Source organism: Anastrepha obliqua, chromosome 2 (assembly GCF_027943255.1).
Source record: "Anastrepha obliqua isolate idAnaObli1 chromosome 2, idAnaObli1_1.0, whole genome shotgun sequence".
Taxonomy (NCBI): domain Eukaryota; kingdom Metazoa; phylum Arthropoda; class Insecta; order Diptera; family Tephritidae; genus Anastrepha; species Anastrepha obliqua.
In genome coordinates, this window is record NC_072893.1 from 50,494,887 (window position 1) to 50,516,800 (window position 21,914).

Consider the following 21,914-nt stretch of genomic DNA (forward strand, 5'->3'; position numbering starts at 1 on the left):
CTTATAATTTCTTTACTTTTATATAAAAATGCAGTGCTGGATTGATGAGGTCACAAAGACAATGATCTACATAAGACTGTTCTAGTAATGATAGTAAATATGCAGTTTACATTACAACAAAAACCATGTACTATAGTTCAAAATTTCAACCACTGTATAATTTTTTTTTAGAAATTCAGCGAGTTTTCATCAATATTTAAAATTTTAAATAAGGGTGGGGTTAAATTAGTAGCGTACGCCGATGACTTGGTCCTGAGGGTATCGGAACCGTTTGCCTCAGTCATGGCTGAGATTTTAGAAAGGTCACTAGCTGTACTCATTCGCTAGGCTGTCACTTGCGGCCTCCAACTCTGACAAAACGAAGCTGGTGCTATTTACCAGAAAATATATACCTTCACCCTCTCGACTTCCCAAATTAAACAACCTCGTTCTCCCGATCTCCTCGGAAGTTAGGTATCTTGGAGTGATACTTGACTCCAAACTCCATTGGAAGCTACACATTGAAAATTGGGTAAAGAAGGCCAGTATAGCCTTCTACTCCTGCAAATCTATGTTCGGTAAAAAATGGTCACTCAAGCCACTGTGGATGGACAAGGCAGTAGTTTTGCCAATTTTAACGTAAGGATGCCTAGTTTGGTGGGAAGTTCTTCGCAAGGGCTATAATAACACTAAACTGGGGAGGGTGCAAAGGACTGCATGCAATGGCATCACCGGAGCATGTAAAACTTGCCCATTTGCTGCCCTGAATGTCCTTTTGCACTTACTTCCCATCGACTTTTATGTTATTTCCATCGCAGCCTTTCCTGATTGACCTCTGGAGGTAATCTCTTAAGAGACATGGTAGCATTTTCGGGTATCCCCCAGAGTGTTGTTAAAGGGAAATTACACGACATATTTCTCAGGAAAGCGCAGAAAAGATGGAGCGCCATTCCTTGGTGAGCGCTTTCGAAAACCCTTTGGCCCCAGTACAATATACCGAGAACTCAGAAAGTTCTTTGGACTCCTCGCCATACAATTTCCAAACTGTCCGGTCACTGGACGATCGGCACACACGCGGAAATGATGGGGTTACCATTGCAGAAACTGTGGGGACCTTTCAGAGAAGAAGACTGCGGAGAACTTTCTCTGTAAATGCCCGGGTTTGGCAGCTAGACGATTAAGATCACTGGGTGCTCCTTTCTTCGACAGCCAGAAGCAGTGCGCCAACCTAAATCCCATCAATTAAAATTCTATGAGCCATAAAACTGCGTCCTGGGAATTTTTCTAAAGGTTCCTACTCAAGAGTTTAAAATATTTTTTGGAAGCTTTAAGTTACATATCTTTCGTTGTATCGGAAACTAGCTTTCATACAAAAATAAAATAAAATTAATTAAGAAATAAATAAATAGCCGAAACTTTTCACTATTTAACGCTGCTATTATTGTGAACACAGGTGTACGCACAATTACGAACTACACCTATTGTGCTGCGTGGCAGATGAACAGAAGACGGGTACAGGGCAAAATGAAGAAAATCCAAAATTCAAACAAAAGCAAACATCACCTTACGAATAAAGAAATCAGACCACAAATCCATTTGTGTGAATATTTGTATATGTGTACCCCGCAAGGTAATCCGCCAATACGGAACTGGTGCGCTAGAATTGGATTTAGAACCATGACTGGTCCGCACACTTTATTTTTCCCATATAAGTAACTGGTGAGTTTTAGACGTCGGTGTGGCTGGTGAATTTCATATAGAAGTGCCATTACACACCGCTGCATTCCTTTTGGAATATCTCAAAATTAGTACCGAATTATATACCGCCGCATTTCTTTTGGATATCTCAAAATTGGTACCACAGTCTGGATTGAAAACAGGTCTAGTATGCTTATGCACTTCCGATAGCTCTAAAACAGTGATAAATTCGACTAATTATGAGAAACAAGGCTGTGTTTGAAGCAATGAATTGAAAAGGGTTATGGGGTCTCCGCCTTATCAGATACAATAGCAGAATGGTAGTTTTATTTATTTATTTGTTCATTAAACACACAACCATAAAAGTAATTTACAGTGGATTGCTGAACTCAAACGTATTCGTAGAAGCACCTTAGAGAGATGATGCACAACGCAGTGGACGTGGAAATGTATTGGTAATACCAAAAAACATCAAAAAAATCCACAAAATCGTTTTGACTGATCGAAAAGTGAAATTGCGTGAGTTAGCTGACATCGTAAAGATATCGAAGGAAGTGTTGGCTTTATACGGCATGAACATTTGACTATGGGAAAGCTCTCTTCACAGTGGGTGCCACGTTTGCCCACTGTCAACCAAAACCGAAAACATCTTGATGATTCTGAACAATGACTATTTTTTCAATCATAGCTAACAAAGTTCAAAATTTTGAGCCTGCAATGTTGATTACCGCATGAATAACAGATTGGTTCCCAATTGATGAAATCGTACTAGTTGTGGACCAGAATTTTTTTTCACTAGTTCAAGACTTCCCTGCAGGGTAGACACTGTGCTGATACTTAAATTTATATGCGAAGTATGTGAATAACACTTTTCAAAAGCGTCTTCAATGGCAGCTGGGAGTCTACAAATAATCCAAGAAATACGATTGCTAAGCCATGCATGTAGAAATATGTAAATGCGTCCAAGAATTAATATTCTGGGTGGTTTATTGATGCGCACTGCTGCTGTACATAAGAACAAGTAAGGGCGCCACTGTTTTCGGTTGAGTGGAAATCCAAATATCTTTCGAATCAAATGAAATATTAAAACTTTAGGACAAATTTTATGCTCCAGCTAGGCGTTTAATGCGCTCTGTCACAAGCTCTCAGAGGATTTGTTAACCACAGAAGCAACTTCTTAAAGTAATCAGAAGTTGAAGTAACTGAGCGCATAGAGAATACTTGATTATGCACTCTTGAGACGACTCGAGTCGGTGAAAATTACTGAGTAGCGTCTCCGTGTAACTATCGAAATGTTTCTCACTATCTGGAATGCCTGAAAGCGTTTTTAAAAATATTAAATAAATAATTGGCGCGTACACCCTTTTAGGGTGTTTGGCGGAGCTGCTCCTCCTATTTATGGTGTACGTCTTGATATTTTTGCACAAATAGAGGTTTTCTTACAGATTTAAGCCGACTCCAAACGGCGGAGGGAGAGAAGCTTTTTCATGGAAGACGTACACTTGGAGATTCGCCATATTGCCGAGGCTCGACTGCTATTAGAAAAAACTTTTTCTATCATTTTGGTGTTTCATACACAGAAATTTGAGCTTACATACTCCCGACGTACTTACGTACTTAAGAAGAAGAAGCCCTATCGTCAGTTGCTGGAAAAAGTTGCTTTGAATCACTTCTTCTTCTTAATTGGCGCTATAACTGCTTACGCGGTTTTTCCAACGCAGAGGTGGCCTTCTTCTTCCTCTGCTACCGCCAGCGGGTACCCCATCGAATATTTTCATAGCCGGAGCGTTTGTATCCACTCGGCCGGCATGATCCAACCCACGTAGCCGCTGCATCTCATCGCCAACCTGCGAAGTTCTAAAAATCCCAGGTAGAATCTTTCCCTCCAAGTGACGCCTCATCGGATATTATCATTGTCCAAGCTTCTGCGCCATACGTTAGAACGGGCATGATGAGAGCCTTGTGTTAGTTTTGTTCGCCGAGAGAGGACTTTACTACTCAATTGGAGGATGGTTCCAAATGTAGAAGTCCGAGCAAGTGGCGAAAGTCACTGATTGCCATTCACTTGAGAGTGGTCAGGACGATTCTTCTACTTATGGTCCAAGGCTCACAACTTCCGAGCTTAGTCCAAATATCCCCTGGGGAGCTTCCAAACACCCGTTCGAGAGCGAGCTAATGTGAGAAAGCGAAGCAACCCAGGTTAGATGATTACGCGCTGAGTTTGGGACCCGCCGCGTAAAGCCCGATTCTCTTAGGGAAATAAAAACATCGTAATGGGATGAGCGTATCATTTTCTTCACAGAATGGTATAAATATGCAGAATTTACTACAGATTCAAATATTATGCAGCTTATTTCGCTGTTGCATAGTGGTTATAAATAATCTGGTTTTCCACTGAAAATGAACATTGGAACAAAGCAGTGCATGAACAAAAATGCATTGAGGTCCAATAGGAAATTATAGAAAAAAATGAATAAGTTCTTGAAAAGAAAACTAAACCAGTATTTTAAATTAGGATGCTCTAAAAATTGTTTTTTTCTTGGTGCTACCCCCCCCCCTAAATTTTTTCTATGGCCAAAAAATTAGACACACATTTTATTAATTTTTTATTTAAAATTCACCTGTGCCGCCAATACTTTCAAAATTACCATTGAATTCATATGGGAAAAATATTACGCTGAGTCGAAGATAGAAGTAAACCCAAATGAGGAGTAGCATAAAAAAATTAGTTTGTGTCCTCTTCAAGGTAGGTGGGATAATAAGTTGAAGCTGCCATCCCAAATCTGTGCAGATAATGTTGAAAGCATTCTTGTCCAGCCAGCAACTGTGTTAGGTAAAAGTCAACCTCTCCAAAGCTACGTTGCCACCATGCTTCGACATTCGGAATGAGCTCCTGTGTCCAGCGACCAGTGGAGGATGAGTCCCCTCTTAGTTGTCATTCATTAAGAGTTGAGCTATGTATGTTGCTCTCGATTCTGCTCCCTTGAAGGTATGTAATTCACGTGCACGTATGTCCATAGAAATCTTTCGGGCAATAACACATTGCGTCTTCGGATATTATCCTATGTCGTGGCACAAGCAACTCGCAGCACTCTTGTCTGGCATCACGCAGGTGTACAACTCGAGCTTGAGCCCATATTGGTGCGGCAATAAGCAAAGTGGATTCTATAGTTGTGGAAAGAAGTCTTCGTCTGGCGCCTTGTGCTCCGCTATATTCGGCAGCAGTCATGTCGGCGCGTTTGTTACAACAGCGACTTTGGCGCCCGCGACAGCGTGATCTTTAAACGCCCTGCGCGAGTGGATCACGATCCCAGATACTTTATCGCGGTTCTGACTGAATGTCTTGGCCCCATCCTGATATTGATAAATAATAAGTATATTAGCCCATCCAAACCACTCGCGAGCCTCCTTTTACGTATGTGAAGGTAACACATTTATAAAAAACAAAAAAATTAATTGCACCAACTTTTCTGGAAGGTATGGCAAACTGAAGAAGAGTTTTTTTCGGTATCAAGTACAATTAAAACGATCCTAGAAAAATATAAAACAATCATCGAAATTATTTCTATATTCGTTCAGTTAAATCAGGTCAACCAATGCAATCAGACCTTTTCCACCTCCCTGTTTCATTTCAGAGAGAGAGAATTCGTCATCTCTACTTGTTAGTCGTTAATTTCAGTAGAAGAGTTTTTAATTTAATTTTTTAATAACTATATCTCGAAATTTCCACCAAAACTGAAAGGGAATCGAGTATGAAGAATGGTAGTCACGCACCAGCACACTCGACTACGATGGCAGATTACTAAAGTAATATTCTGGGTATCACAATGGACCGCTGGGGTCGCTGAATGAACCTTTTTAAGAGCAGCTCGTCTCATCTAACCCTACCTCAAAAATTATTTTAGTTCAAAATTTCTCAAAGCTTGGTATTTTTGCATGAGCTTGGTTACATCCGACATAGTATATGAATTTTTGGAGGGTGGAAGGTAGGTGAAATGGTTGAAGTAACACTCTGGCACTCCCCAACGGGCAGAAATCGGCAGCCGGTCAGAGCTGTCTTTGTAATAGTTCCCGACTCTCGAAGAAAGGAGCACCCAGTGATCGTAATCATCTAGCTGTCATACTTGAACATTTACAGAGAAAGTGCTCAACATTCTCCTTCTCTGAAAAGTCTCCACAGCTGCTGAAATTAATTGGTAAATCTAGCGTGAGTGCCGACCGTCCAATGACCAGTACATACCGCTACGAGTTTGAAAATTGAATGACGTTGTGCATTTCGCTTTAATATCAGTCATTGGGATACCGATAACCTGGTACGAGGTTTCTCAGACTAATCCAGTTCCCTTCCCGGCAAACTCATCAGGAATTTCATTTCGCTCTATGTTCTTATATCCTGGAATCCAGAGAACTTGTACCTGCACACCCAAGAGTTTTAATCTCCTCTTTACAGGAACTGGCTAGTTTGGATCTGCACCACTGCGTCGTTAAAGTATTGATCGCGGCTTAACTATGAATTTTTGTTTGTCACGGAACAACTTCTTCCTAGTGAGTGAATGAGTGGACTCCCTCTGATTCCTCGCGGTAGCAATTCGCCAAAGAATGCGAAATTGCGCAGAAGGTAATGGAATTATGTGACATCTATTTGGAGAGCTACGAAACAGAATTGAGCTAATATAGAAGGTTGCGCCCTTCTGTGGTGACGCTGCTCGGGTCTCATTGAACTTGAAAGAATCAGCTTTCAGCTGATGTATGATAGTTGCAGGACTCAGTTTACTTACTCTTTGTTTTTTTTTTTACTTTTGTTTAGAAATAACTTCTTCTCTATTATATTTTATAGTTTATTATTTGTTTGTATTAAGCAAATCCAACTTTTCACTTTTAGAAACTCTCTTCTGAAACTCTCTCACAGACTTCGTCTATAATTATGCTAATTTTTTCACTACAATCTGTGTAATCTTCTATTCTATAGTTCCTATCATGAAAAGGAATCTACTAGAAATGGGTAACCCGACTTTTAGTGAGGAATGAAACAATTAGAGTGAGGTTAAAAGGACTGTCAGAAATAGAAAAAGTGACTGTAAAACGTACCGTGGAGCCACAATGAAAGTTATTCAGGCTTATTATGAAAACGGGCGCTTAAATCAAAATGCATATCGAAGCAATTCATCTTCAGTGATGTGGCACATTTTAACCTCAGTGGATTTATCAATAATAATTGCCGCATTTGGGCGAATGATAATCCAAGAGTGATTGCCGAAAAATCCATGCACCCACAAAGAGTGACTGTTTGGTGGGGTTTATGGGCCGGCAGCATCATTGGGCCGTATTTTTTCCAAAAAAAGCCGGTCAGGCAGTTACTGTGAATAGTGTTCGCTATCGTGAGATGATACCGAACTTTTTATGGTCCGAATTTGAAGATTTGGATGTGGACGATATGTGGATTGACGTCGCGGCGATGTCAATTGGCCGCCAAGATCATGTCAATGGTTTTCGAGAAGAGCGACACAACTCAAAACTAACTCAAAATTCGGAGTTTTGCCGTTAAAAGCAAAAATCAACTACAGAGTTTATATATTTTTATCTGGAAAAGCATCATAAGCGAATCTTGAAGCAATCCTGAGAGATGGCGTTAGTGTCGTTTTGTCAGGTGATCGAATTGGCGCGTCACTTATCTAGAAAACTGACCCAACTCAGTATTTTGTATTTTTGAATTATGTCACTTTTCTCGAAAACCATCGATGTGATTTGACACCGTCCGACTTCTTTCTTTAGAATTATTTGAAAGAAAAGGTGTACTTCGATAAGCCAGCAACAATTCAAGAACTAAAGGATGAGATAATTCGGCACACATTAACGGCATAGAACCTCAATTATGCCTCAGCGTCATCGAAAATTTGGACTAACGGATGGAGGTGTGCCGTCGAAGCCGCGGCGGTCATTTGGCCGATATTTTGTTCTATACGTAATTGAGCCATACCAATATTATCATAATAAATAGAAATGACAATAACTTTCTAAAAAAATTGTATTTTATTCAAAATCAACACCGGCTCTTGAAACTTAACCATTCTTTGTTTAGTTACGTATAAAGAGGTTTTTGTTAGTTGGGAAATATATTATAAAATTCATGCTTATTGAAGAGAAAGAGAGTTTTAATAGAGATTATTTTAGTCGTAGACGGTTGGTGCGACCATATCTTGGGGATCGGGATGAACATTCATTTTTCAGAACAACTTCGTTATGCTTAGTCTTTTCTCTACTTTTTCAAATTTTTAGCAAAAAGATAAGCGTTGTGCAATTAATTAATTTAAATTCCATTTAATTTTGATATAATAAAAAACACCGTCGATACAAACTTGCGCGATACAACATTGTTCGTTCCCTCCTGTTTCCAGACATAAAAAAATGCTTGAAAAGCGTTTTTTTTTGCAATAATGAGGACATAACAGCTGTGGAAGCGTATTTTGCAGCCCTTCCATATTTTCACTTCAGGGATGGAATTAATAAATTTGCATCTTCTTGGAACAAGTGCATTGATGTTCGTGGGCACTATACTGAATAATTAAGTGTATTTTGAGCCATAAGATTATGTTTTTCTTATCGAACGGCAAAACTTATTGAACAACTCAGTATTTTGCTGTCAGTCAACAGACGGCACGGGCCCATTGTGACGGGCCCTATGCATTGCTCGCAAAGCAAAAACGAAAGAAACTTTGGTGTTGGAGTGCTGAGTAACATTCGGAGTTTAGCAGTTTTTGTAACTGATATCACAAAAGTACACTTTTCTATGATCTGTGAACTCGTAAATTTCGTAGTTGTTTCCGAACAAGGAAGGCGAGAAACATTCATATTCACGCAAGTATTCGTAAATTCGCTGCTAGCAAATGAACGCAACGAGTGTGCGAGTCAACTCAACCATAATTCACTATTTATGTGCATTGAATAGAGCTGTTTGTAACATTGACAATGAGTTGCTATCACCAGCCAAAACAAGCATGAGGACGAAAGCTCGACCATACCGACGAGTGAGGAAATCCATTGAAGCCAATGTGAGGAGGAGGAGAAAGAAAAGGAGAAGGAGCTATCATTTGGGCAAAAAAGACTTATAACTAAAGCAAGAATAGAATTTAGCAAAAAGACAACAAATCTTAACTAAAAGATATTTGGTTGGACACAACCAAAACAACAGCAAACATAAGCAAAGAAGGACAACGGCGATGTGTTAGACAAATTTATTGGGGTGCGTGTGTGTGTGTGTGTGTGCAGTGAGGAAACCTTTCAGGGATAATATATGGTATACGTCCACTTAACAATAAAAAGTGAAAAAGCAAACGCAAAAGTAAAAAGGATTACGTGCATTCTTCCAGAACAAAGCGCTTTTCAATACACACAGGCGTATATGAAGAAGATGTGATATATAAATACGCATATAATGAAACCAAAATCAATTTGCATGACCACAAATGGCTTGACAGGCGGGATAAGTGCTATGGAAATTTTATTTAGTTTCAGCAGATTTATGCACAAAATTTATTAAGCTTTGGTAGACTGGACTACTGGTTGGACTACATACGTACATATATAGGTAGGTATACGAGGTGTGTTCAAAAGATAAGGTGAATTTTCAAACTTCGCGGGCTACGCACCTTCGTTTTTCGATTATATGTTCGAAGATATGTTCGCGGTTTTAGCAAAATATAGCATTTGTAATTTGTTTGTGAGCGGCATAAATAAAACAAGCATTTTTCATGTACGCCGATTTTCTGCTATCGAAAAAAATGTATCAAAGAAGTAGCATCAAATTTTGTGTAGAAATGGAATTAAGTGCTAAAAAATACTTCAAATGTTGACAATGGCATACCGTGAGAATACTCTGAGTCAAGAAAATGTTGAGAAGATGTCAATAACGACGCTGGCTCTGGAGGCTCCAGCACATCAACAACCGATGAAAATGTGGAGAAAATGAAGAAAATTGTTATGGAGAATCGTCGAATCACAATTAAAGAAGTTGCTGAAAACGTCGGCATATCGGTTGGCTGATGTCATGCAATCTTTTCGGAAATTTTGTGCTTGAAGCGTGGGGCAGCGAAGTTCGTTCCAAAATTGCTGAACTTTGACCAAAAACAACGTCGGATGAGCAATGCTAAGGAATTGTGGAATGGCGTCAACGATGTTACAGATTTGCTTAAAAGGGTCATAACTGGTGACATCAAGACCAAAGCCAAATCGTCATAATGGAAGAGTTCAGGAGAGTCAAGACCAAAAAAAAGCATGCCAAGTTCGATCAAATGTTAAGGTTTTGCTCACTGTTTTCTTCGATTACCATAGCGTAGTGCATCAGGAGCTCTTACCACAAAGACGTACGGTAAATAAGGAGTATTGCATTGAAGTTAGGCGTTGTTTGCGTGAAGGAATATGGAAAAGACGCCCGGAATTATGGAAAAAAATGCATGGCCTTTGCATCGTAACAATGCACCAGCTCACTCATCTTTGCTTGTGAGAGATTATTTGGCGAAAAACAACTCCCTTTTCCTGCCTCAGCTACCGTATTCACCAGGTTTGGCCCCTTGCGACTTTTTCCTGTTCCCAAGATTGAAGAAACACATGAAAGGGCGGCGTTTTGCGACGATTGAGGAAATAAGAACCGAATCGCTGAAAGAGCTCAAGGACATACCAAAAAGTGTATATCAGAGCTGTTTCGAGGATTGGAAGAAACGCTGGCAAGAGTTTATTATATCTGAGGGAGACTTTGAAGAAGATAAAATAGAAATTCATGAATAAATAAATATTTTTTTGTGAAAAATGAAAACTCACGTTAGCTTGAACATTTTTTGAACACACCTCGTATACGAATATGAGCATAAATGTGTGCAGCGGACTCTTGTTGGTGAATATTAATATAAACGAAATGATTAATATCCTTGTCAAGGATAATTGCATGTTATCAGTGTGTAAATCAGTGAATGCAACCGCTTTGAAGAGTTGAGGCCTTGTAATAACTATATTTTGCCTTGGCTTCTAATGCTAGTAGCTGTAAAATTTTATACATAGAATGCTGTGTTTTTTTTTTTTTTTTGATTTATTGTAGATACAACACGAAGCGTTGAAAGGCGAAGTGTGGGACTTGCCTTTCGGCTCACTGCACTATAAACCCAGCACTGCTCCATTTGCCTTTGTTCGTGCAACTACCGTGACAGTTAAGCTGCACTGAAAGCCCTTGCTAACTCACGCAGCTCTTTGATGAATGTAAGACTTCGTCGGTGATTGTAAGACAATACTAAACAACGTTGCAAAACACTACAAAGTTTGTCTTATTCGGGTGCATGGACACTACGGTATTATAGGGAACGAGTTGGCTAAGAAACTGGGTAATGAAAGCTCTGCAAACATGCCATTAGGCCCGGAACGCGTTTTAGATATCAATTCTGTAGCAATTCCACTATGGATTGATGACTTCGTGAGGTCGACCCATTGAAGAAGTTGGTCCGAGTTGGGCGCCTGCAAAGTAGCCAAGTGTTTTGTGAAAGAACCAAACTGGAAATTGGCGACTTTTTTCCAAAAACTTAGTAGTACGAGTCTGAGGGTACTGGTGTATATAATCACAGGGCATAACGCATGTGTCCAACATATGGCTACCATGTGAATCATAGGCAACACAATATGCCTATCCTGCCGGGAAAACAAGGACACTACGGAGCATTTTCGTTGTAGCTACCCGGCGTTTTCTAGAATTAGGCTTAGGCTGTTCGGGTGTGATGTACTGAGTATGGATATATTTAATACCCTTCCTCTCCCGGATCTCTTAAGATTCATGAATGAGTCCAAAAGATTCGCGGAAGAGTCACCTCAAACCAAATTTTGTGTCTTACCATTTACATTGCCTCTATGCTGCCTCTCTATTCCCTTCACTGTAATGTATCCGGATGTAGTACAATGGTCTTCCTGGCTGAGTGCTTGGACTTTTCCAACCCCCCACAAATCTAATCTAACCATTAGGTATTGCTTCGCGTAGGGGCAGCAGCGTATTGCCTTTCTACGAGAGCTTGCCGAGACTCTCAGCGCAAAACAGCTTTTTGCTAATTTTATTCGGTGCATAAAATTTGTCTACCAATGTGAGAGGAGACATATACCTGTGTTCGTAATAATAGCAGCAAAAACAATTTGCTAGGTTTTGACTATTTATTTATTTTTATAATTTATAATTTAAGCTTTGTTTTTTATAGTAGAACAGAAACCCAAATTTCGTTCTCACAGCAGTCGGTTCTTCATTTCCGGAACAACCCGTATTTATATTCAGTAGGCACGGTCACTCCAGCAGCATATCGCGCACAATATCATTTTTTTTTACAAAACAACATCTTCCTTCTTGGAGAAACAATATTCTTGTTTCGGCTTTGGTGAAATGAGGATGACGACCGAACGATGACTGATTACTTTTCCAATAATCGCTTCAAGCTGCTGACGAAATTCATCAGGTTTGTGATATCTAAACCGCAGGTGTAGAAAAAAGTGAGAGCCAAGATGCCTGTATTTTAGCCGTACGAGAACAGGGCACCTGGTAGGAAAGTGCTGAGATGGATCCACCTCTCTCTCCGGATAGCTGTTGCAGTAAGGACTTGAAGCACTACCAAGTCTCACTGCGTGGATACCTAACGAACAATGTTCGATCGGGGTCGAGATCGGGATCTGCGGCTTTATTATATTTAGAATTTCTGTCAAGCGCCTTCAAATTACCTCACGAAGGATCTCACTTTTTTGCACTAAATCGATCGCTCGCTGAGTTGACGTGACGCCCACTTTTTCAGAATCAGGTCGCAGGTTCTCATGGCAATCTTAGTCCAATCATTTTGCGGGACAACCATCTCAAGGATAACATGTCTAGCTAGTTTATCCGCATAAGTGTTTCCCCTTAAGCCTCTACGACCAGGAACCCAAAAGGTCTTAATATCTAAGTATTCGTATGTAGTCTGGCGCTCGAAGTGTAACTAATTAAAAAGGTAAAAACTTAGTTTGGTAAATTACTTTTATTCAATTCAAAGTAAAAAATGTGTGAAAATAATACAGAATTAAGAATCAATTTACTTTTGCTCGATATGTCCACCTTTTGCTTTCATTATGGCCTTGAGACGGTCCAGAAAGGACTCGTAAGCTACCCGAATGTGACTTGCAGGTATTTTGGCCCATTCGCGGACAATGGTTTTTTGAGCGCCTTGAGACTGTAGTAATAAATCATCGAAGTGAATAAGCCATCGGATTCGCGTTTGGTGAATTTGTGAGCCATTGTGTGGACGTTATGAAGTTCGGAACGTTGTTTTTTAGCCATTCTTGGTTCACTCAAGCTTTGTGAGGCGGTGTCGAGTCCAGTTGAAATGTCCATAGTTTGGCACCGAAATGTTTGTCTGCCCACGGCTTCAAAGCAACCTCCAGAATACTTTCCCGATAATATTTCGCATTTACCTTGATGCCAGGCTCGATGAAAACGATTGGAGGACGCCCACCTGCGGTTACAGCGGCCCAAACCATTACCTGTGGCGGTTGCTGCCAATCGATGACTCAAATTCTCGTATGAACGGTCGATCAAATAAGCCCTATCGTTTAGGGAGTTCACGAACTGCTCAACTTGAAAAACTTTCTCCTCAGAAAACGCAACGTTCGGAAATTAACCGCTTTCGACCAAGCGAGGCAACTCTTTCGCTCTCTCAAGTCTGACTTGTTGCTGCTTTGGTGTGAAATCATGCGCCTTTTGGATCTTGTGAGGCTTGGCTGTGTGAGAATTTTTGGGTATGCGGCGGATGCTATGGTCAGAGTTTTCAGTACTTTCCTCATTCGATTGGTACTTCTTCGGGGATTTCGCTCAAGTCGCTTCTTCACTTTTTGAACCATTTCAAGTGACGTTGCAGTAACAAAAACTTTATTTACATTAAGGTGCTCGAGCTCACGAACAATTGCTGGTTGTGATTTTATAGGCAAATATAATTCAATCGCACTATTACATTTGATTTACTGATTTTCTTTTTTACTTTCGTCAAGATGCTTCCGCGCGCTTGTAAACAATACTTTGGAATGTCATTTAGCCAACTTACAGGCAGCTGATGCCCATGAATCAACTGAGCGAGCGGTCTGAAGTTGGTTGCACTTCGATGCCGGACCCTGTAAATGCTTACCTCCAAGTAGTTAAATACACAAGTAAGCAACTAATCAACTGATTCTTTGATTGCAATTAACTCCACTTGAAAAACACTACAGTGGTCTGGTAGCCTGAATTTGAGCTTAATGAGGAGTTCGACGCAGAATATTCCTCCACCAATCCTTTCGTACAGCTTCAAACCAGTTTAAGTCTTGCTTGTAGTCCAAAAACCTCAATTTTATTGCGTTTGGTTCACAGTTACCTCATTCAGCATTGCGTTAAGCGCTACAGTAGAAGTGGTCTGAAGTGCCTCGCTGATTGCTATGAGGACAGGCCCTTAGACACTTTCCAGCCTCGTAACCGGCATCGTCCTCTCCAGCGAGTTCCACAAGATGAATACTCCGTGCAACAAAATTGTGCCATTTTCATACCATTCACATTTGCGCTTTCTTCTCACTCTCCGGAAATGCTTTTTATATTCCTCAAATCACAAAGCCTAAACACTTATTTGGGCAGTTAAGGCAAAGAAGCGTAACTTGGCTTCTAAAGAACTAAATTTAGCAACCCAGAAATAAATACTTTAATCAATATTAAATTTATTCCAATTTTTGTCAACCGGCTTAGTGTTCGTCATAAATAAAAAAAAAGCGATTAACGTAAAAGTAGACATTTACAAGATTAAAAACGAAAAAAGAAAAATAACAGAGTAACAAAACTAAGTTTCAACTACGAATTACTATGTCGCCTTACGCCCCCATTAGAGACCTAAAAAATTAAATAAAGCGCCTTAGGATTACTGCTTGCATACAATAGTTACACAAGCACATATGCTCACACATACACATACAGGGTGGCCGAAATACTCGCACGCTCATTTTTGAATTGTTGCGTGCTTTGATATTAACAGCTCGAACCTTATTCTCCATGTCTCTCTATTTTATCTCTGAGGAGCAAAATGAGTCGCTTTACGTTTGAACAACCTTGGGAAATGTCCAAAATTTATTTTCGAAACGAAAGCTTTATTCATACAAGCGAAAGCGGTTTCTTATTGAAAAAAATTTGATCGAAATGCTGTGTGCTGATTTCTGCAAAAAGTTCTTGAAACTGGATTGCTAGTAAACTACATTTATGGTTCCTATACCGAGGATAGTGCTCAAACAATCTTGCGTGGTTCGCTTGAAACATCCATCTGAGTGGTCAAATCAAGGCAAAAGATCATTCGCTTTGGATCTTAGTACGACTCGAATTGAAGAGTTTGACCATAAAATCAGCTTGTCTGACGAGGTGGATACTGAAATGAGAATAGAATATGTTAATAAAAATACTTTTTTGCATTTAGGCATAGGGAAACTGGCACGAGAGCATCGAGCAGCCAATGCTTGTGGAAATACCATTAGAAACGAGTTTTCATCGAAGCTCTACAGAGCTATGGGGCATGCCATTTTTGCTCCGACACGTAGCGCCGTCTTATTGAAAATAAACGTTTTCCAGATCAGTACCATCCAATTCCGGATCCATTTTCGAAACAGTAAGGTCCAATGACTCCGCGGCGGAGTCTCCGCCGGACCATAAACCGCACCAAACAGTCACACGTTGAGGATAGAGAGGCTTTTTTACAAAAACTCTTGGATTTTCTGAGCCTCAGATTCGACAATTTTGCTTGTTGACGAAGCCACCGAGATGTAAATGGGCCTCATCACTCAAGATGATTTTTCGATGGAATTCCGGATCATTTTCATGCATTTCAACGACCCATTCAGCAAAAACACGACCATGTTGATGATCCGCCTGCTTGAGTTCTTGAGTTAGCTGGACTTTATAAGCCTTAAGACCCAAATCTTTATGCAAAATACACAAACCACTGCATCACAAAACAACGAAAGCAGATTCGGCAATTGAGAGCAGATAGAAGGTCTTACACAGAAATACAAAATATAAAGAATATTCATGTTTAGCCAAAATCATTTCAAATGCAATGAAATTTGTGAAAAACCCGAAAGAAAAGGAGATAAACGAAAAACTGCTCTGCAAGACGATCGCGGATTTTTCAGGTGCTCCAAAGAGAATCCCATGAAGTTAGCCATACAAATTTAACAAAGAGGTGAACTTAAATGTTTCTAACATGAATGCACGTAAGAGACTACGGAAAGCGAGATAAGCAGCTCGCAGCTCACGAAAAAAGCCACTCCTGACACCGAAACATAAACAAAACGTTTGGAATTTGCAAGAAAACCTTCTGGCTGGACAGCTGACATGTGGCGTAATATATTAATGGCGAGTCTAAAATAGTTTTGTATGGCAGTACAGATTCACGACTGTAAATTGGGCGTCTACCTGGTAACCAAAATCAGCCAGAATGCATTATGCCACTAAATATGGGAACTCAAAAATAATTGTAGGGGGATGTTTCTCATATTATGACGACCCTCGTCCGCCATACACAAAATAAATGGCATAATGGACACCAATATTCATGGGGAAACAATAAATCCGAATGTTATGTTGCCGTATTGTAGAGAGAAAATGCCAATAAAATGGGTCTACCAGCAAGGTAGTGATCCTAAACACACGAGTCGTAAGGCAAAGGACTGGTTTTGCGCAAATAAATTTGAAATTATGGAATAACCAGCTCAGGCCTTCAAAAAATCTGTGGGAGGACTTAAAAAGAGCTGTACGCAACGCCAAAACGAGTAACAAATCAACAACTTGGGGAAACTGCTTAAGACGCGTGGCTGAAGATTCCGAAGCAGCGATGTGAGCAATTGGTGGACTCAGTGCCTCGCGTTGTGCAGCCGTAATAAAAAATGTGGGAAATCGAAACCAATATTAGTTTCAACTTTGCTTGCAAACTTTAACAAGAATTTTTTTTTTGAATTTTTTTTATAAACTTGGTCAGTTGGTCAGTCAGGCGTTACTTATGCGAGCACTGCTATTTTGATATTAACCCTGAATTTTTATTTTTTGTTATAAAAAGTTTTGTATTTCGTTATAGAATTGATTTAAATAAGCATTCATTTAAAAAATAGAATAAAGTTCCAAAATAGTAATAAAAACTTTCTATTCACAGCATAGATTAAACATTTTTTCTAATTTTTTAAAGCATTTTTTGAAAAATTTAATATTTTTGGTGCTTCTAATTTCGTGCTCGCAACCGTATGGTTTCAGCCGAGTGACGCGTCTTTCCTCAAAGTTCGTCAAATAATCAGTATTTTGAATGTTGCGCTGGGCATTTGTGTGAGCTCTCCCTGAGAGATGCAACTCGATTGGGAGTAGTGGAAGAGAAAAAACTTCTATGCGTTGAAATGACAAGTGGAGAAGAATTTGGTTCCTATCACTCCCTTGAGGAAGACACAACTTGGGTTGTTAAATAAATAGGACACGAATAATCTAGAAACGATTAGTTCCAGAAGATTTCCTAAATATGTAAAGCGGGAATATTCGCTTTTTTTAATAAAGTCACAATTTAAATATAAAGGCAAAACTTATTTGACTTACTTTGCTTATTTATTATTTTTTTTTTTTAATTTACATTTTTTTTTTTTACTTTTTCTCAATATGCCTATTTTTGGCACACCCTTTATTTTTTTATTTTTATTTATGTGCTCAAATGCGATGAGCAGGCAACAAGCGTTGAGTGATATGACATGAATGATTTGCCTGCGAGGCTGCATCATTTGTCAACGTGTCAAGCGGCCCAAGACCCACCCCCACATAAGAAATAAGCCAAGCCGAGTATAATGAAATTGATATTGACGATGAGGAGCAGGAGAGATACAAGAAAAGGGTGGGCTAAAAGAATAAATGCAGAAGAAGGCGAAGCGGGGAGTTAAGTGAATGAGAGAAGAAAAAAGTAGCAAATTTTATTGCATTTGGCCCTTCTTCAAAATTAATTGAGTCGACTTAGCTTTTTCTACCACTTAAGCACTGAAGTACTGAATTTTGATGAAACGCCATTTATATTATAAAAAAATTAAATTAAATAATATAAAAATAAATCGCTTGAAAAAAATTTGAATAAAAATAAAAGTTTTTCGCCTTATTCTTCATATTTTGTTCTTAAAGCTCATAATTTTTTTTATATTTTTATTAACGAAGTTTTCTGTCCCGTAGGTGGATGGGCAGTCCCATACGAATACTCTACCACTGCATTTTTGTAGTAAATGTCTTTCTTCTTCACTGTTTTTCAAGTTCCTCATTTTTTTTTAATGGGAGGTCGAGGCCTGGACTGTCACTTCTATATCCGTTCTACTGTGTGGATGTGAAGCGTAGTCGGTATCTGCATCTGCGATGTGGAAGTTACAAACAATTGCGAACTGATGCCTTAGAGCCATCACTCGTATCTGGTGGCCAGACAACTGAATTGCAAACGAACAACTTCTTGATCGAAGCATATAAAAACGAAAGCGAAAATGGAAGTGGATTGGCCATACACTGCGCAAGAAAGCGACCAAAATAAGACGAATGGCGCTGGACTGAAGCCCACAAGGAACGCGCCGCAGGGGACGCCATAAAAGATCTTTGCGACGAGACTTAATGAGGAATTTTTAAAAATTTAGACGAATAACTCTCTCTCTCTCTCTCTCTCTCTCTCTCTCTTAGCTTCACAGTCTGTGGTGGACCTTAGCTTCATCAACAATCCCCCTCCAATTCAGTCTCTTTCTTGCCTCATTTCTCCAATTATGGACGTTCATCGCTTTTAAGTCTGCCTCTACGTCATCAGGCCATCTCTTTCTTGATCGGTCTCTCTTCCTTCCTCCAATTGGACGCAAAGTTGTTGGCATCCATATTACGTACTGAGCGAAGCATAAACTTAGTATTTTAGGCGTTGACATTCAGTCCTACAATTTTTGCTTTTTTTTTCTTCCAGCTTGAATATGCGAATTAGTTTGTTTTTGGTTTTTGCCATGAGGAGCTCAGTGAAATGTTGTGTCCATCTTTCTATTACTTGTCGCTTGTCACTAATAATATTTCCATTATTGTTCTTACAAACGTTGGTCTTGATTGGTAAGCTTTTGTCAGTCTTTTTATGTTTTGATACATGGATCTGACAATTTTGTTGGAGAAGTATCTTTCAACTTGTACAATCTGTTGTTTCATATATATTTTTTTCTTTGTCCTTATTATCTTTTTGGCTTCTTTTCTCTTATTTTGGCATTCGAGAAAGTTTGTTCTCGAACGTCTTTCGACGTATGCTTTTCTCGCTTGCTGCTTTATAATATTTGCTTTGCTGCAATCCTCATCGTTTGTTTCCGAACTCCTTTTACCGATTGTGTTATTTGCAATGTTAATAGTAAGATTTTTTAGTTAATTCCAGTGTTCATCGAAACTTACTTCGCTTCTTTCATTTGGCTTGTTAACAATATTATTTGTATTTGCTTCCAAAGATTTACTCTCATGGACTCAAATAAAGACCGAAAAGTAGGCAACATTGGAAAACACTCGTTTCGGCACAAAGTCGACGTGATACGAATTAATAATAATAAACATAACTTTTGCTCAAGGTCACCAATTGGAGGGTAACAACCAAGGATCGGGTCAAATGGAGACATTTCGTACAGCAGGCCAAAGCTCACACAGAGCTGTAGTGCCAAATGATTATGATGATTATGATGACTTCTACTTAGTATGAAGCGGCACTCGAAAGCGGAAGATATTTGTAGCTGAGGTAAAAAACATCTAAAACAGTATCATGTTGAATACCGCAAGGCACATTTTTTTTTTAATTTACATTCAGATTTGAATCGCTTTTGCCGCTTTCGGAGAGAGGTAGATCCCTGTGATTAAAAAAAATAGATTTTGTTGTGCAGTGTAATTTAGCAAAGCACTGAAATATTATTATTCGGCGAAATAACTCAGTTAATCAGTAATTTAATAATCGTCTTACCGTTCGAAAAGTTTAGTGCCACACTGTATGCATATAAGATGTTGCAAGTTTATTTTCACCCACTGTTCTGGTGATATTTATTTCCTTATTTCCTTATTTTATTATTTATTTATTTTGTTTTTGTGTGTGGATTATCTTATGTATCGCATGCATACGTTTTGCAGTATTTTTTATTTTTTGTTTTTTAGTTTTTTTTTTTTTTGGCACCTCGCTCTATTTGCTGGTTGTCTTCTTTTGTGTCTGCGTCACAGCATTTATTCCAGCTTTTTGAATTCAACTACTTGAGCTGCTTTTCCAACTTTGCCAGTCACAAAGGACTTGAACTATCCCAAAAGTAATTCAATGTTAAAGTTTTCATTTTTTTCGACAAACTGCACAAAAGTGCTGTACATGAGTACATATGCATGCATGCATGCATGTGTATGTGTGTGTGTGTGTGTGCATATGGAATAATAGTGTTAGTGGCTTACGGAAACAATTGCAGTGCCAAGTTTGTGAGTGTATGAAAAAAAAGTTTAGCTGAGTAAAGCGGAAAAAAGTTGATAAGTAGCAGAACGCAATTTTCCTCAAAAGTCGGGGTAATGACAGGAGCAACAAACACAGCAAGAGCCTTGCTTTTTTATCTCAAATATTTTTTTCTGTTTTTGGGAAATTCTCTTCTATTTTGACACAAAACTATAACAGCAATGGCACTATCCATTCGCTCAGCAGCTGCGTTGCTTTATTTACTTAGTTAATTTTCTTCAACATTTAGCTGCATTCCCTTCAACAGACAAGAAAGTCACTGGCGCTAAAGTTTCGCACCAATTGTGTGGCATGTGTGAGAGTGAGTCGTTTGGGTAACTTTTCAACTACTTCACTGTCAATATCAACTTATATATACAACAAAAATGTATGTACGTACCTATGTATGCTATGCCTAGCATTGTTTTCAATAATAATATGACGGATATTCTGCTGTACGCGTAAATCCGCATTTTATCTGCAAACGCTGTATTAAATACATATCAAAAACTTTCCCCATTTTTGTAAGTTTCTTATTTTAGTTTATTTCCTTGCAATGTATTTTTCATTTTCACTTGTTTATGACCAGTTACTTTGGCTCGCATTCGCTACTTTTAGGATTTCCCGGGGTGCTGTCATTTCCATTTTATGTTCACTTTCGTGGAAAACTATGCGGAAATGCACAGATGATGACGTTAGTATATCCACACGCATTTACGTTTGTTTACCAAATATTTTGCGCACAAAACGCACGCTTTTGGGCGAAAAACGGGTTCATACTTAACAAAAAAAAAATATATATATAAAAACAAAAAAAGCAAATACTAACCCTTTAATAGTTCTGGGATATGTGGGTTCAATATACAAAACGTAGTCCTAACTTAATCAAATTAGAACGTACAAGGGTCGTTCTAAAAGTACGTGCAAAGTCAGAGAGATGTCACAACTGGCGCGTATCGGCGGCTTTTGTTTAGTTAGTAGCTTCTCCTGGAACTACACACACCAAGTTTCAGCCAGATTAGTCTATTCCTTTGTGGCGCCTATGGCATTCGATTGAATCGAGGAATTTGAGTGATTTTCAAAAAATGGACGAAAAAGAATTACATTACTTTATGGAGGGCAAAACGTCTCAGGAGACTAAGAAAAAGCTTCAGACACTTTATGATGTTTCTCAACCCCGATTAAAGCAGTTTATACAGGGTCCGGTACTCGAAGTGTAACCAATTAAAAAGGCCATAAATTTAGTTTGAAAAATTTCATTCATTATTCAGTTCAAAGTAAAAAATTTGTGAAAATAATACAAAATTAAGAACTTTTTATTACTACCACCTTTTCACTTGCCTAAGGCCTTGAGACGGTCCAGAAGCGAATCGCAAGCTGCCCGAATGTGACTTGCAGGTATTTTGGCCCACTCGCGGACAATGGCTTTTTTCAGCCTCTTGAGACTGATGAATCTTTTAGTGCGGACCTTCCTATCCAAAAGAGCCCAACGATAATAATCCATTGGATTTGCATCTGGTGAATTTGAGAGCCATTGTGTTGACGTTGTGAAGTTCAGAGCATTGTTTTTTACCTATTTTTGGTCCACTCGAGATTTTTGAGACGGTGTCGAGTCCTATTGAAACGGCCATGGTCTGCCAGGGAAATGTGTGTCTACCCACGACTTCAAAGCAACCTCCAGAATACTTTGCCGATAATATTTCGCATTTACCTTGACGCCCG